The following is a 9,324-nucleotide window of genomic DNA, read 5'->3' as shown; positions in this document are numbered from 1 at the left end:
CCGCCCTCCCACGAAATGGCGGCGGCCGGATCTACATACGTGCGCTGACGCGGCGGCGCGGTATCCCTCCGCGCGGTGACTAGCACTCCCAGCTGTCTGTCAGCCGGCGGCTGCCACCGGGTGGGGTGGGAGGGAAGGGGACCCTGGGCCCGCCGGGCGGCCGTGTGGCGCGGCGGCAGAGAGGAGGATTAGGCGTTCTTCCGCCTCGAAAGAAGCACCACCAGCTCTTTTGGAGCCCTGCAGCTGCGGGGCCCGGCGGGACGCGGAGGGCCTGGAAGCGGAGCAAGGAGGGCGCGGTGGCGGGAGCCCCACGGCGGAGGGGTTTCAGCCGTCGCTGTGGTGCAGCGGTAACAGCTCAAGGTCTGCTCTTACCCGGGAGGGAAGCAGCACGGATGAGGAGTTCAGGCCTGGTGTAGGCGTAACGGGCCTGCAAACTTTGGTTTTGTAGCCTTGTATGTACTTGTCGGTACATACAAGTAAATTAAACGGAGTTTCTCGATACAGGGGGAAAACACCCCCAAAGGGAAGATACAGTAACCCAGGCTGTCCGCACGAGGGCCAGGGTCATCAAATAATTTAATTTGCAGCAATGCCTTCTGCGACACTTCCAGCTCCTTAGAGGCCTTATATTTTGTGCAACGCGGGCCAACAAATCACTCTAGGCTCTTTTTTTTCTCATGGTAATAAATTGTGTAGATTTATGCATAGTTGTGTACGTGGGGAAAGACTCTTACTCCACTTCTGTGAAGTAACAAGCAGAGAAAGATTGCCAGGCTGCCTTTCTGCTGTAATGAGGGGATATATCGTATTAATAAATAGGGCATTGGCTCTCAGGGAGTATGGATATGTAATTAGCTAAACCCATTGCACTGAACTGAGTATGCATTCATTACAGTGCCTTTATTGCACTACTGTTAGCTTTCTTGCTATCTAGGATGCTAATTATTATTTGTCTGGAGAAGGCAGCCTATTCAGAAAACCGGATTGTGGAACAATGTTTTCAGTATGAAGCTTGGGAACAGCTGGCAGTGAATTAGGGGAGCAATGCTCTTTTTTAATTTTTATTTTTATTTTGAAAATAGTACTGTGGTAGGACTGCCGTTTTTTATTGTTCAGATCATATACAGGCTAGAGAGAAAACAATGCCTTGTCAAGTTCAATTGTCTTTCTGTAATCACCTAAGCCATTCCTAGCAACTTCTTTGTGTAGTCTTCATTTTCTGATTATTATTTTAATTGTACTGAATAGCATATTCGGGAAGCATAGTCCCAAACTATTTCATTAATGTTCTTATCACCTTAAGAATATTGCTGAAAACCACCTTGCCATTCCTTGCCTGCTGTCGCTTACAGACACTATTAAACTGCACCAAATCACCAGTGTTTCTATCTTTCTGTCACAGACATCTTCCTCTGCCTTCTAAATTGCTTACAAACTTTCTGAACTTTTTTCATTATTGTTTGTTATCTCAGGAGATTTAGGTACTTAACAGTATTCCAGTTCTACATTTTTAATTATTATTTGAGCTTAATGACCTCTAATATGACTCTCTATTTTGATCTGGTTTTAATTAGCATTTCACTGTATAATGAAAGGAATAAAGAACGGCATAAACATACTGTTGACAGTGTGTAATTTTCCCTGCTAATTTAAGACAACAGGAATTGTTAATCTGGTAAATCAAGTTTTGTTTGTGTGCCTTTCAACAGTTATGTGTTAAAATCAATATCTCTATTAGCATTTGACCCCAAATAGAATTTAAAAAGTATCGGATAGCTCTTGTTTATAGCTATTGCTCAGAAACAAGTTTGCATATTTTTAGTATATCTGTTTAGACAAACACTTTCTTAACACTCACTGGTCATTGTTTTTAAACAAATCTGTCAATTTAAGTATCTTTAAATACACTTGAGAAAACGAATAAAAAATAATGTGTAGGAATGAAGAACAAGATGCACGCTCATGGCCATTTCTGCAGGTCACAGCACAGCGTCCCGCTGGGAGAAGATTATACTTCTCACCTTCATCTCTTTTTCCTCAAATTGTGAGGTAAAAATCATGTATTTTGCCCTCAGCATTTGGAAAGAAATAATTTGTAAATAAATAAATAGATTTTCTACTTCAGTAGGTATACTCAGGCGAGTAAGTCCTCATGACCTTAATATACTGATGTGCCATACGTTGTTTCTCGCCTTTACTATGTGCAGCAGGTGTACTATACTTGCATGGATACCTCATCCAGTAATATAAAATCCAGGAGGGACAGATAATGGTTACTGCATATTGCAGCTGTGGAACTACCCAGTCTATTTGGATTTTCTTAATTTTAATTTGATTTTTGAAGCTAACCCTCAGAAGTGGCTGAAGAGAGGTATTACCATGTTTAATCCTTATATGGTAGTGGAGCTGGGTTAGATTTTCAGGGGTTTATTATGCCAAACAGCTTGGTGGATGTGGAATGATAATAAACAGTTTGCACAAAAATACTGAGAACAGACCACTTGGGCTCCATCTCTGAATTTGGTTTGCTTTTTCAAGTACAGCGTTACAGAGCCCTGTGTGGCCAAGTGGTCAGTAACCTCCAAAGGCTGAATGTGCCAGTCCATTTCAGCTGCTTTGTGATGGTCCAGCAGAGCAAGCATGAATGGAGATAGCCTTGATTATTGTTACAGCGCTTTCCCCTCAGCAGAGGGGATGAGGGAAAAGCATCCCAGCCTTAGTTTAAAGGTTAGTGTAGTCTGCTTGCGTATCAATGTCAGTTTTTCACTTCTGCTTGCCCGAGACCAGCCGTTTTCCCATTTTGAGCATGCTATTCTATCTCTCTTCAAAACAGGTGGAGCAACCACGCACCCTGGACACCAAGCAGCATTCCATACCGGATGCTTCATACATCTGAGAGGCAAGGGAGACACAAGATGCAAAATGTTTCCAAAAAGATCTTTCTTTTCAAGAAAGGAAAAAAAAATTACCTCAACAAAAGCGAGACATCCTTCATATTAGTCCTTCTGGTAGATCGTTATTAGCTTCTGAGGAGACAAAACACAACAGGTTCTGCTGCTGGAAAACAAAGCACTAAGATGAACAACAACAACAGATTCTCCCTCTTTGCATGTATTACCAGGCCTCAATTTTCCCTGCAGTATCCTGTCTAACTTGTTTTTCCTTTAATTATCATAAACCAAGCTTGCAGTTAAATTCTTCTTTAATCTGAGCAAAACTCACCTTATTTGGGACCCTTTTGATTCAGTGGAGACCACAAAGAATAAGATCCCAGGAGAAAGCTGATAAATTAAGATTGTTCCACTGGCTTTTTTTAACACAAGAAATAAAAAGGCTGAATTTGACGACCCAAGTGCCATTACATGACAGAAGAAAAACAGGTTTGGGTATGTCACTGGGTTCCACCTGATCCATGTTTTAAATAACAAAGACCAGCAGCCCTTCCTGGGTAGCTGGGCGCTTTTACACTTCAAGAAGGATGGCGAGGTCATAGTTACAGCCTTTGTACTGCATGCTCGGTTCTCTGGCTTTTACATCCGGGGCCATTATGTCTCCTGGTAGGAAGAAGAGGTAGCAAAACCCTTTCACATCTGGCATCCAGCCTGACGTCAGTGTGTTAGGCAGCAGTTAGCTTTCTAAGGAATATTAGATAAAAGGTAACTTTTTGTCTTAATATTCCAATTTGGCAATTCTTCATCTCCCATTGTTTCTTTGGCAGCTTCTCTGACATTCTCACTGAAACAATTTCCAAGCTATTCCACATGTTTCCTTTGTATAGCAGTGCTTTTCGCCTCACCACTAGGTCACGGGGCAAAACACTGAGTCCCTACATAAATGCATTTTGTTACTGCTATGCGTAGGGAGTTGTAAGATCTACCAAGTCCGCATACAAGTCTCAATAGAAAGCTTGAGTGCTTGAATAATGGCATGCAAAGGTTTCGTGACTTACATAAGGTCATGTGGGATTCGCAAAGCTATAAAATACTTCAGTAACTTACACTGAGATCAACAGACCAAAGTTCCCCACAAAATCTGGTCTTCAGGATTTTGCTTAGCACTTCATTGTTTAGCACTTTTTTAGCCTCATAGTGACAACATAGTTTTCTTTCAGTTAAAGAGTATTTTCCTCTTCTCTTGAAATCCTTATAGAAAGTAAGAGCTACTTTACAAGAAGAAAGTTTTGACAACATAAAATTTATTATTTTCACAGACCTAAACGAAATCTCTGAAAATCGCTACAGGACATTATTCATTTTTTTTTCTGAGCAAAACTACCGTTTGATCTAAATGCAAAAGATATTATATTCCTTTCAAGTCAGCAGCAGTTTGTGTCAACAAGAATGTTCATTTTCTGTGCTGATTCAGCCCTATAGGATATTGAATCATGAAAGTCAGATGAGAATGTGCAGTGTAATTATGATACCAGTTTTGAAAAACTAAAAGTTTTGTTGTCATGCAGGTACTACCTTTTTCTTCTTTCATATGAACTCTTTACATTCCTGAATAAACGTAGATAATACAAACATATATGGCAAAATAGCATCTTAAAATAGGGTTGTGAAGGGTTGAGTAATTAGCCACAGTTGCTAAAATAAGGTAACACAGGCTGAATTCAGCAGATGAAACCCCTCTCTGGAGCAAATCAATGTTTTATCAATTTCAGTAGGCCAGGGTACATCAGTTTGATCTCTTCAGAAAGGTGTTTAGTGGTGACCTACTTTACCATATCCCTTTGGTGGTGGTTGCTTTTCCTTGTTATACCTGTTTTTTTGACCCCTCAGGCTGCCCATGCTAAGTATGCAGGAGTTACGCTGTTACCAAAAATGAGCAAGCTCCCACAGCAGTTTTCAGTAGTACTTAATTTGGCCTATTGTGTTTACTAAAGAAGACATCAAAGGACTGTCTGAAGCATTTTCAAGATATGTCTATTTTTATTACTTTGACATAATTGATCAGATTTGGACCATCCTAATTCGGTTGCTCCTCCAATGCTTGTTCCAGGATGCAAATGTACTAAGCAACCTGTAACCTTTGAGCAGTGTTTGTGGGTAACAAATTGACGAGTGTACCTAATACACTATAAAAATTGATAATCCAAATAGAACATTACTGATTAAAGGATTGTTATTCACACAATCTCGCTAACGTATTTTACAGGCTCCTTAGTATAGGCAAGGCTGTTCAGACTTCACAATAAGCTGCATTGGTTGATTTGAAGTGGCTTCCATTCACCTGGCTTGCTATGTGGCAAGTGCAATTTTCATTGTTTGGTTAGAGTTACAGGGAATTAGTTAGCCTGAGATAATCAGGACACTGATGGTGTACTTTATACTGAAGTATAAACTGCCTTCTATCTTAGGAGGGTTCTCTACAGAGATCAGCCAGTGTTTTCAGAAGACCTGGGACAGGGACTGTCTCCGAGTTAGGAGCCTTTGTACCACTGACTTCCCAAACGGCCCACAGCAATCCACCTTTTGGGTCATTCCCCCTTCTGAGGCAGTCCTGCTACTGAATTGTTCACATATTTGTAGCTAAATAAACATTACAAATCATCAGAGGTAGCAGGCTGACTTTCTGTTGCTCTTTATTTAGGGGGGTTTTTTCCTTGTAGAACATTCTCCCCCCCCCCCCCTTTTTTTTTTTTTCCCCCTCCATTCTGTTTTATACAAAATAATGTATTTTGCCCTGGGGAGATTATTACATAGTCTTGTAGATTTCAGTGTTTTAATTGTTTAATGATGTATTGACTTAATTTAAAATAATGATTTAAGTAAATAAGAAAGTCCACAGAAATACTTCAGGGGTTTTTTTGTCTTTGAACTGACAGGAGTATATGCTTCGTATTTAGATAATGGATTTAACTAGCCACCTATCATGTGGTACTAGGAGTCATTTCACTTTTCTTTTGTTCGTTTGAGCAACCTCATCTTTAAAGATTTGTCTGATAGTTTCAGTTTTTGGTATGTCCCAGTTAACCATAAGATATCCAAGCGCTTGCTTAGACCTCAAATATCCAGGTAATTACAGCCAAATATATCTCTTAGAAAGAAGGAATATTACTTGTTGCTGTCATATTGTAATTCAGAAAATACTGTTGATGACTCTAAATCACCAATACTGAAATTAGGCAGTTATTACACTGTTCACTATTATGGTTAGGGGGTGGATCAGGGCAGTATTTCTGAGAGGGTGGGTTGTGACACACACGGTAGTCATGAAGCATGGTCAGCTGTTGGCAAATTGTTGAAAATTTTGCAAATTATACAGCAAAGACAACCTAGCTTCTGCACTCCTGGTGACTTTTATTCTTCAAGGTCAAGCATGCTTTCCAGCCTTTCAAGAAATATTACATAAATCTGTCACTTTTACAAGAAATAGATGAAGACAATGAGGGCTGCAGTTTTTGCTTTGAATAATGGGACATCATCTCACAAAAAAAACCCACTGAAAAATACTGGCTTAGGGAGTTGGTAGTAGGATCCAAGATAATTTTCTCAGTCATAGTGATTTAAATTCAAGTTAACAGGGAAAAATATAATTTCTTAGTCCTTCCTGACTATTTGGTGGCCTATGTTAAATGATTTTATGGTATCTGTTCAGCTCCCACATTAGAAAAACAAACACTGCTGCAATTAGGCATAGAGGTCTCAGTTACTTGGAGACTAAATGATATGCTTACCCTAAATATATTTGACAGTATCAAATCATGTTGGACAGGCAACTTGAGGGACTATGTGTGGCATCCATTTCTACCATACCCGTTTTCTGAATAATTTTAACATTTCTGTCCTGAAGCTGTCAAAATCACTTGCATAAAAGTGTAAAAAAAACTGAATCAAAATAATTTAATTCCTCTTGGGGAACCAGTTTAAAACGTTCTCGAGCATCTTAATAAATTAACTATAGACACATACGACAAGACTAATTTTCAGTGAAATTTTCAGTGACTTCCTGCTCTAAAAAAAGGGGGTATAGGATCTTTTCCTAGTTTCCAAAAGCACTCCCCTAGCATGTTGTTCAAGACCAATGCCTCATAATTACCATGTATTTATTTTTTCATTTATTTTTTACCTTTCATAGTCATTAGGCTTACATTCCCTCTAAAGTAATTTTTTTAAACTTTGAGGTGATATGTATATATCCTACTTTTTGTGTTGGTTATTTTCTCTGCTGATTCAAAGGGAAAAAAGAAATTGATTTTTTTAAAAAAATATATTTGTAGACCTTACAGCTCCCTGCACTAGGGTGAAGTACAGAATTTATATAAAATTCTGGCAATATCTTGAAATGTGAGGAAGTAACTTACAAATCTTCTAGGAAATAGCTAACTACCTAGATCTGGAAGCATGCTATGCTATAGCTGAGCTGCAGTCTGGAGGACAGGGAGTGCCTGGAAAAAATACAAAAGAAAAAAACATTACTAAGATAAGCTTAAAAGAGGCTATATTAATCTTATTTACCTGCTGTAGTACTATTCCATGTCATTGCCTTGGAATCAAGATAGCCACTTTTCCCTTGCTTTCATCTTCATCCCTTTTACATATATTTATTATCTGAAATTGAAGAGGCATGGTGGTTTGGTTTGTGTTTTTTCTTTTCTCCTCTTTACTCTTGTGAGATGACAGAAGACTATGGGTTACTGTCAATGCCAGACCTGGCTAACCTTGAAAAGGGGAAGGCAGGTTCAGAAATCTCCACAGAGCTGCTGTTACACAGCAGCCTGAGAAGGAATGATAAACTGCTGTTCTGCTGCCGTGTCAGTGGGCATCGTGACACAGGAAGAACTTAAGGGCAGAGTGCAGTCGTACTGCAGAGATCCTGTGCTCTATCCTCGGCAGGGGAAGCTGGTAGTTCTTCTGTGCTATAATTAGCCACTGCCAACAAATGCACATTGCGTCACAGGAATTAGTCTTGTGGCATTCTCACCTTTGCCTTCCAAAATGAAGGAAATATCTTTCAGTGACAGCTATTACGCCGAGGGGGTAAAGTGCTAAGGGAACAAATACACCCTTACTCACCTGGTCAAGGATATGCAAGTCTTCACTGACAGCAAAGAGTAATAATGCAGTTTAGAAGGAAATGGTGAGTGGTCCCCTACTGAGAACACACCGGCACATTTGTAGCTTCTTTTCCCTGGTATTCCCATCACAACAGAGCAGCTTTTAGCGTTTTGATGGTGGCTTTACTTCACGTCTGTTCATTTAGCAGCATGTACTTCCCAGATTGTCAGCGTTGTCCTCTGTAGGTCCTTTAGCGTAGGGGAGGATGTATCTGTTCTCCATCACTGCAGCTTCCTCCCAGGGGACAATCTGGGGATTTTGCAGCCTACTTTATTGCAACAAACCAGGCAGAACCTGCCACAAACCAGTAACATATCTGGTCTTTTATGAACATATTAGTGAATCCTAAGGATACTTGCTCTGATTTGAATAAAACTGTTGTGAATTAGCAGCTCCCTGAAAGCCAGTAAAGTTGCAAGTCTGTATGCGACCAGCGATCAAATCAGTCTGGATTCTCATGAGCAGTACATATTGGATCAGCTATCTAATGGGGACGGAAAGACTGGATGATTCGTGTAATGGGTCAAAATTTAAAACTCATTGCAATATTGTATTTACTGTATACTCTCTTGTGCATCATTAGTGTTACTTGACTGATGTTACTTACAATAGTTTCATGTCATACAACTCCTTACTTTCTATGCTTTAAATAAAGGCAGTCGGAATCAGTAACTTAGTGTAACCAAGTGGATATTCATAGTTTCATCTTGTGCTATTTCTTCAAATACTATAGTAGCTGTAGGACCCACTACTGTGGACCAGTGCTAACCATTTGTCATGGTTTAACCCCAGCCAGCAACTAAGCACCACACAGCTGCTTGCTCACTCATTCCCCCTCCCAGTGGGATGGGGAGGAGAATCAAAACAAATGATAATACTTGTGGGTTGAGATAAGAATGGTTTTATAACTAAATAAAATATAATAATAATAAAATAATAATAATTGTAATGAAAAGGAATATCATAAAAAAGAGAATTAAAACCCAAGAAAAGACAAGTGATGCACAATGCTCACCACCTTCTGACCAATGCTGAAGCAGTGGTCCACCCCCCAGCCAAGTCCCCCCAGTTTATATACGGAGCATGACGTTCTATGGTATGGAATATCCCTTTGGCTAGTTCGGGTCAGCTGTCCTGGCCAGGCTCCCTCCCAGCTTCTTGTGCACCTGCTCACTGGCAGAGCATGGGAAACTGAAAAATCCTTAATTTTGGATAAGTGCTACTTAGCAACAACTGAAACATCAGTGTGTTAGCAACATTATTC

General features: G+C 40.0%; 1 long non-coding RNA gene across 1 annotated transcript; it reads left to right on the top strand.

Annotated features, from left to right (window-relative positions):
• The first annotated feature begins 142 nt into the window (after nucleotides 1-142).
• Nucleotides 143-8,718, top strand: LOC141960293 (uncharacterized). Its single transcript, XR_012633599.1, has 3 exons — nucleotides 143-360; nucleotides 1,979-2,049; nucleotides 2,834-8,718. It is a non-coding gene; the product is annotated as an uncharacterized LOC141960293 (long non-coding RNA).
• The last annotated feature ends 606 nt before the right edge of the window (nucleotides 8,719-9,324 follow it).

This window comes from Athene noctua, chromosome 4, assembly GCF_965140245.1.
Source record: "Athene noctua chromosome 4, bAthNoc1.hap1.1, whole genome shotgun sequence".
Taxonomy (NCBI): Eukaryota; Metazoa; Chordata; class Aves; order Strigiformes; family Strigidae; genus Athene; species Athene noctua.
This window is presented reverse-complemented; position numbering and strand designations above follow the sequence as displayed.